Raw genomic sequence first — 7,500 nt, 5'->3', positions numbered from 1 at the left:
GAGAGAGAGAGAGAGAGGGAGAGGAGGAGAGAGAAAGAGAGATAGATATATATGTATGTAAATATATACGTGTGTTTACTTTCGAAAGGTCGGAGAAATTAGGAAAGGACGACGGAATCGTGTTATCTTTTTGCGTGTTGTTATATTTTCTTATACCCGATCATGAATTGATATCGTGAAGTTTGATAGCAGTCAAAAGGAACCTTCCTTTGTGAACTCTTTGTGCAATGAGCCTACTCTTAAGTTCAAGATATAAGAGTGGCTAGGTTCTGTATTAATACGTCGTGGGAGGTAATGGTTCGCCGTTGAATTTTGAAGGACTATAACATCCTGGACAACGTGATACCTTTGAGAAACACGTCGGTGGACTCGCTGCTGAAGGATACCGACAGTGAACGAGAAACTGAGGACTCCAACGACGAGATTCCGTCAAATATTACAAAGGTAGGATCTTTCAAATAAATAAATAATTACGATTATTAAGTTTTCAATGAATTTAATTACCGTCGATGATAGATTGGAAAAGCACAAAAATTCTAGGATTGTTTTTTACTGTTTGTGGAGAAACGTAAGGAGAGAAAGAATATCATAGGTAGCGATAAAACTTTGAAAATCTTAACGATTACAATCCTCTTCGAAACGAAACAATGATAATTGTTTTTGTTTGTGCGATCATAACGTATTTAAAGACGATCATCAAGGCGATAACTATAATACGTTGTGTTTCATAAAAACAGTGGTAGCTTAAAATTACGAAGTGAATGGTACAAATAGGTTCTCCATTAGGCTTAGAACTTGGGTTAAACCTTTGCGATTATCCCAGACACACCCTAGTCGTCGTAGCGCCGAAGGAGGAGGCGTGCCTCGTTCCTACCTTCTATGGAATAATATGAAATTTTGCTCTTTGCCAGTGGCCTACCCTAGAGGCCTATTAGTCTCTTTTGATATATTAGTCATGGTACGAAAGTTATAGGTATACTACTTGTATTACGCTGTTGAAGTTTGATGGATTTCAAAGCGTTTACTGTCTTTAACGACGTAGTAATAAATCATATATAGATCAGACTGAATGTTTATCGCGTATGATACAAACGATCTAAATCATTTCTATCGAAGATACGTGAGCCCATCTTTTTGATACGAATGACAAGCATGAAAGACATTTGAAAATCGTTAGACATGAAAATGTTATATATGGCAAGTTATCTTACATGTATACATATGTTAGACATATATATGTATATACATATGTATATATATTATTATCTTTCAAGCAAGTAGTAATTAAACGTAGAACTTCACGCGATCTTGTTTCATGGAATTTTAATATATCCAGGTAACAACGATCTTGATCGACACGTTTCTTGGAACTAACGCGAGTTCGTACTTATTTCCAACAACCTTCATCTTCTTGTACCGTCGATTATAAATTTTGTTAGTTGCTACAGAAAGACGATTTTTTTTTATGGGAATCGTCTCCCCATCGTTAAACGCAAATCTCTTTATTTATTTAATAACTTTCCCAACTTTCTATCCAATTTATCTCTAGACTTTAACTTTTTCTTAAAAATCATACATATTTATAGTTTTCTAAATGTTGCATACAAAATTTTACAGATGTTTTAAATAATATACAAAGAAGCGTCGGTTATTAGCGATCTCCACGAATATTCGACGTGTTACTTTTATTTTAGAGAGAGGGAGAGAGAGAGAGAGAGAAAGAGTTCGTGATATCATGTTAATATAAAAAAAGGAAAAGAAAAAAAGAAAATAAGAAGACAGAACTCGTGTCAGACGATTGAGAACGGTAGCGTTTCGTTAATTGTCACCAATTAAACGAAACACCTACTCTACTTGTTCTCTCCCTCACTCTTCTCTCTCTCTTTCTCTTTCTCTCTCTTCTTCTGATTTTCGCTTCCTCTCTTTTCCTGTTTCTTTTTTTTTCCAATCGCCGTCGTCTCTTCTTTCGACACGGACATTCTGAAGCAGCGGTAAAGCACCGCCGCGTGTTACTTTTGTCGAAAATACGCAACGTCACCTTCGCTAATCGTCACGAAAAGTACGAGTCTCATACATTTCTCTCTCTCTATCTATCTATCTATCTTTCTCTCTATCTATATCTCTTTTTCTCTCACACTCTCTCACTCTTTTCTCGATAAAATCCGCTGCTACCGGAGAGATGAGAGCAAAGCGTACCGACGCTCAAGAGACATCAATCTTTCTAACAATGTTACTTGGTCTGTGTTCAAGTCGTAGTCTGATACCAAGAGTTAGCCGTTCACCAAACTTGAAGCTGGTTAGCGGTAGCTAACTAATAATTCATTCCAAGATTATTTCCCGAAGTAAGAGAAACAGAGAAAGAGATAATATTTAAACTCGAGAATAATAAAACGTTCCTATCAATTTTCATTATTTTCATCCATCACCTTCCAACCCCACCCTCTTATACCCCCACATTTTTTCTTCTTTTCGCAATGAAGTTAACGTTAAGTTCAATTAATTATTTATAAGTTTCTCGTAGATATTCCGATCTCACAATTGCGATTTAAGATATATACAAACAAACGAATGAAAAAATGTTGTCGTGAACTTTGCTATCTTCTTTCTTTTCTTCTTCTTCTTTTCGTAAGAAGAGAAAGAGAGAGAGAGAGAGAAAGAGAGAAAGAGATAGATAGATAGATAGATAGATAGATAGATAGATAGATAGATAGATAGATAGATAGAAGAGTGTTCATGGCGAGAAGTGGCCGCCGACGGGGGGTTGGCGATACACATCCCAACGTTCAGAGCTGACGGACGAACGGACAATGAGAAGGAGGAATGCCCCGCAGAGCCAGACATGAAGACGTCACTCAGAAACGGTAACGGCCACGACGGGGTCAGCTCGCGTTGAACACCTCGAACTTGACTCTCGAACCAGCTGCGCGTTCTCGAGTGAGTCAGCGTTGACTCCTTCGATTTCGTTCGATTTCTATCTTCCTCTCTCTCTTTCTCTCTCTCTTTCTTTTTCTCTCTCTATATCGTCGTAATAAAATTTAAGTATTTCTCAATTCTCGTTTTTCTTTTTCTTTTTTTTGTATTTTTTGTATTCGATATTTTTTCCTTTTACTTTTTTCCTGCTTACTTTTTTTCCATCCCTTCGTATCTAATTAACTCGATAAGTACGCTTTCGATTAAATCTTGTCGACTTTTTATTTTTCACGAGAGATTAGTATTGATTAGTTAGTTTTATGTGAAATCGGTTCGAGTTGAGTCAAGCGGAAAAAACGTGATCGTAAATCATCTACCGTCTCGATTTACGAGCGACGACAATAATGATGACGACGACGATGACGACGACGACGACAACGACGAGGACGATGATAACGTGAAAGCCAATGCGTTTATTATTCTGACGTAATCGCCAAGTGCCAATTAATATTTCCGTAAGTACGTACGGATAGAAAAGGAAAGCTCGTTATAATGCGTTGCAAGATGGGAGTCGCGATTTAGCGTTCACCAGATGTCCCTTGGATGAGAGCCGAGCTAGCTATTAACGTTCGATGTAACCTTCTTGATGTTATAGTCGAGGTACCTAGTATGTATTGGTAATAGACACTTTTACTTGAAATTTTTCGTTTAGAACAAAGAAAATGGCAAACGGTCAGTAACGACGTCTCACTCGTTCTCGAGACTTTCACGTCTTACTACAGGTAAGATCTTAGTATAAAAAAGATGATAGCGGCGGCGTACCTTTGTGAACTTTCCATCATTTTGATCTTTCTTGTAACAGCGCGTTAACGATCTACGCGTAGTTCGATTTGATTTTTGTTTTTTTCTTTTCTTTCTTTCTTTTCTTTTCTTTTTTCCTTCTTTTCACAGAAAGAGAGAGAGAGAGAGAGAGAGAGAGAGAGAGAGAGAGAGAGAGAGAGAGAGAGAGAGAGAGAGAGAGAGAGAGAGAGAGAAATCCAACGTGAACGACTTGATTTATATATAATGATTTATATATAAGTGTTTGTTTAATTATAAATAGAATTAGTTTTACGTTGAAAAATATCGATAGTTCGAGATAAAGAAAAATGATCTCCCTTTTAAATTTTATATCTATACGATTGCAAAAATTCAAAATATAGATATATTAACGTTAAATGTGACTTAATGCGTGTCATGTGATTAATGCTATTTATTAGATAATCAGAAAAATGTTTATGTGGTTTTTTCCTTTCCTATCTTTTTTTTTTTGTTTTGTTTTTAAATAAAGATTAAACATTCGCAGAAATTTTGCATTAAAAGAAACGTTTTACTCGTTAAAATAATCGTCTTCGCAACGAGATACAATTTTGTATATTCTAGCTTTTTTTCCTTTCTTTCTTTTTTTCTTTGTAAAACGTCGTCTTTAGCGTGTAAAGAAAAAAAAAATCTATGCATCCCCGTTTTAATTTCTGCTTTATGGGTGAATTGTTTATTTCGAATATGATTATCTACTATCGAGAAAAAATCATAATCTGTGTGTGTATGTGAGGTAACGTTTCCCATTCTAAAGTACAAATATTTTTTTATGGTTACATCCTGAACGTTCCGAGGTCTTTGATTATCCTCCAAGAATAACTATTTTATTCGATTAGTTAACTAGTTCTTGCTGTATTTGAAGTAACGAATTGTTTCATAATCGACATTAAACATTTCAAAGATTTCTTGACTCGTTACTTTCGAATTATTTTCAATAACCGATGCGTAATACTTGATTATCAATAACGCAAGAGTTTCTACTGAGACGAGATAAATCTTAAAGTGATTCATCGTCGAAAGAAAATTTGTTAAATCATTTCTTTGCAAAAACGTTCTTTTAATATATTTTTCTTTTAATATAATAGATATGTTAAATGGTTACACGGTGTATGGTTATGATTTTCAATCGAGAAGTATAAATTTATAAAGCGAACAACGTGCTCGTGTTACATTAGATTTAAATGATATTTTAGAACGATTTAAAATTACGATACAAGAAGAGTATATAGTTATCGAGTTAAGGAGTACCATATTGACACATATCTGTGTTGTTATATATATGATACAGATAAAAGCTTCTGTGTTGTATAAAATCGCTATAAGATACAAGTCTCGGTATAGATAATTTCTATCGAAAATCGTACGAACCTTCTTTTTAATTGTTTCATATAGTTTTCTAACGAGATTTCGTAAAAGAGAAAAAAGAATTGACAAATACGATTTAATACAATTTAAACGTTCTTTCCGTTTTATAAAAACAAAAAAAACAAGATATTTATAAAACAAAAATTTTACAAAATATAAAATCAAAATAAAAGTACTCTTTTCTACGTTAAAAAAGTTTTCACATAAATAAATCAAACTTGAAAGAAGTGGTTTAAAGCAAACAAAGGATTATCAATCTTCTGTCACTCGTCATTTTCATTCGTCGGATGCTAATCCCGATGTCGTAAAATATTCGATCGTTGAATAGAAATTGCTTTTCAAGAGAGTTTTCAAAGTTAACCCTTTCAAGTTAGAGACCGTAGTTGACCGCAAGCGAGTAAGTACGTTGCCGTTTTACAGTACAGTTGAATTGCAAGTTTAGATAGACTCTCTAATCGCAGATTGATAACGTCCGATACTTTGTCGTATTATGCAAATTATTGATTTCCCATTGAAATTCTATATCAAATTAATCTAGAACGTATTATAAATGATTTATTATGTCGGAAGAATGTTTGTTGCGTCAGGATTGCACGATGTTACGAAGATAAAAATATATACACATATTACGTTCATTCAAAGTTTTTTTATTTCATCTTAATTATTATTTTTATTTTCATTAATATTTTCTTTTAAATTGAAATACTTTATTTTTCTCGAGAACGACGACGACGTGTAGCAAAGACTTTAATATATTACTCGAAGCGAGTGTTGAACGAACGTGTGGTCAATTTTAGTGAGAAAAGGTTTAAGAGAGAGATCAGCAAACAACCTAAAAGTACCCGAACCACTTGGTCCGCCGTGAAAATGATAAAAACGTTTTCCTTCTTTGATTTATCAAAAAGAATAACGGTACCTAAGTTTACGAGAGACAAAGACGGACCCCCCGGTACTCCTAATAATCAGTCTTATTGTCGTTCTCGAAAACAGGCTCGAAGGCTACATCTTCGAAGAGGGACCCGATGGGCTCCACCCTCTTCTTTGTACGGTCGTACGTACCGTCCTCAACAGTTTTTCGTCCTGCAACACCAATTAGTGGTTTCGTTGAGACCTGCCAGGGGTCCTCCGGTTAACCGATGGCTAAAGGTGCCGGAGAAAGGCCAGATTTGCAAACACCTGGACACTAAAGAAGAAAGAAAGAAAGAAAGAAAGAAAGAAAGAAAGAAAGAAATAGAAATAGAGGAAGAAGAAGAAGGAAGAAAAAAAAAAAGAAAAAAAAAATGAGAGAAGGAAAATGTCCAATCGAGATTTTATGAGACTAAGAACGTACTTTTTCAAACAACATAGTTTCAACACAGTTTCGACCTTTTCCTTCTTTTCTTCTTTTCCTTTGTCTTTAAATGTTAACAAAAGTTTAGGATCTTCTCCTCGATGGTTTCATTCTTTTCAAGTAATAATCTTTTCAATTCTTTGATAATAGAAATGCGAATCTATTGTATCGAATATTGTAGAAAAATATTCAATGATCAAAACTTATCATTTTATATCATATAGGAATAAAATTGAGGAACGATTAATTTATCAGTTTTCAATTAGAAATCGAAAGGCATGGACGTTCAAGCTGTCATGTCTCTTGGAAATTTCTCATATGATTAGAATATATCTAATCTACAGATGCTGCCTGCTGCTGTCGCTGCTGTCGCTGTTGTTATTGCCTGTAACGAATAAAAAAAGAGAAAAGGAAAAAAATAGAAATGAAAAATATAAGAAAGAGAGAGAGAGAGAGAGAGAGAGAGAGACCTCTTTAGTTAGCTTTGGCGATTCTCGTATTCGAGGACGAGCCGAGCACAAATCATTATTAACGACCGCTATTGTGAGAACGTGCTTCGTTCGTTTCGTGAAATATCGCGATCGGTGGGACTTTATTAAGCAGCTTTGAGTCGGTCCTATGAGAGTTCGATGATTGTGAGACGAGTGAATCATAGTTATTTAAACGATCGATTACGAGAGTCAGAAGAAGAAAATCAACTGCAGAATTGGAAGATTTTGTTTTTTAACGCACATATATATTCAATTTTTATCGAAATATTTTCAATTTGGTGATCGAATTATTTTATCATATTTAACATTGAAAGTGTTTCATGAAATGTTAGAATTCTCTATTAAATCAGAACAATGAAAGGATTTTTCATTGTAATGAAAATTTATTGAAAAGAACGAAGCGATATCATTGGTAGATAATAATTTTGATATTAAATAAGTAATTTAATTTTTGAGCCGAACGATGCTTAAAAATTCATTTTTTAATTTGTCAATTTTTCGTTAGATTTTTAATCGTAGAGATAGACTTTTCGTTCGATTCGAGAT

At 34.3% G+C, this 7,500-nt stretch overlaps 1 protein-coding gene across 1 annotated transcript in view; it reads left to right on the top strand.

The window, feature by feature from the left end:
* Positions 1-310: 310 nt before the first annotated feature.
* Positions 311-7,500, top strand: part of LOC127067634 (homeobox protein OTX2-like) — a 57,238-nt gene continuing 50,048 nt past the window's right edge. Inside the window, exon 1 of the mRNA XM_051002818.1 lies at positions 311-444. The gene's annotated coding sequence lies outside the window, so the exon portion shown is untranslated. The remainder of the gene's footprint in view (positions 445-7,500) is intronic.

Source organism: Vespula vulgaris, chromosome 11, assembly GCF_905475345.1.
Source record: "Vespula vulgaris chromosome 11, iyVesVulg1.1, whole genome shotgun sequence".
Lineage (NCBI taxonomy): Eukaryota > Metazoa > Arthropoda > Insecta > Hymenoptera > Vespidae > Vespula > Vespula vulgaris.
This window is presented reverse-complemented; position numbering and strand designations above follow the sequence as displayed.